The sequence below is a fragment of the Marmota marmota genome, unplaced genomic scaffold (assembly GCF_001458135.2).
Source record: "Marmota marmota marmota unplaced genomic scaffold, marMar, whole genome shotgun sequence".
NCBI lineage: Eukaryota > Metazoa > Chordata > Mammalia > Rodentia > Sciuridae > Marmota > Marmota marmota.
Window position 1 is genome coordinate 2,322,986 of NW_025999869.1, and position 927 is coordinate 2,323,912.

The 927-nt window shown below is 43.5% G+C and overlaps 1 protein-coding gene across 1 annotated transcript in view; it reads left to right on the forward strand.

The window, feature by feature from the left end:
• Nucleotides 1–927, forward strand: part of Bod1 (biorientation of chromosomes in cell division 1) — a 9,566-nt gene that overhangs the window by 106 nt on the left and 8,533 nt on the right. The window lies entirely within an intron of this gene.

A 927-nucleotide genomic window follows, 5' to 3' on the forward strand; every position in this document is an offset into this window, starting at 1 on the left:
GAGGTCGAACGCCGCGGCCGCAGCGCACGGCCACCCGCGTGCCGGTACCTGCTGTTCCTCCGCTCAGCGTCGTGCGGACTTGGGAGCTGTTAGATTAAATACATTGTAGCAGCAGCACCCGAGCTTTGTAGACCGTCACCGGTCAAAAGGGGTTTGGTGCCTCTTTTAGCTGGTAAGGTCATCTGCCAATCACCAAAAGCCCAGTAAAAGGAAGTGACACTTAATTAGGTGCCAGGTTGTTTGGGTTTAACGAAGTAACGTGTGTTAAAGTGTCAGACAGGTAATGGTTGCTGGGATGATTATTTTCTCTTCAAAATTATTCTAGCAAGATTAAGCAGGTAGGGCTAGAAGGCTGTTACCGACTGGGCTGCTCAGAGTAGTGATTTTTTGAGTTTGTCTTAGAAATCTCTTGCCTACCTCATAGCAAGATTGTGAGGTTAAAATCGGGCCCCACAGGTAAGGGAAGATCTAGTCTAGACACTGAGCATTTATGCTTGTAATGTGCTGAGTTATGTGAAACGAGAATTGGTTACTACCCCAGCACCTACCTTTCTGCCAGCATAGAAAACACACATGAACCAGCTAGTTTATGTATGGCAAAGGTGTGTACTGTTACACTCTTGCAGGATAAAGAACCCAAGTGCAAGTGCTGTCTTTGAAACAAAGTATATAGTTTTCTTTATTAGAAAAACATTTATAGAGCTTTCCGCCTTTCCCAAGACTGTGTGTTCTCAACATCCTATCACAAGTTCTCTGTTCATGTCTTAAAAGTACACGCACGCATGTAGGGCCTCAGTGGTAGAGGGCTTGCCTAGCATATGTGAGGCACTGGGTTCAATCCTCAGCACCACTTTAAAAAAATACACAAATAAAATAAAGGCATTCTGTCCATCTACAAAAAAAAAAAAAAAAAAAAAAAAAAAAAAA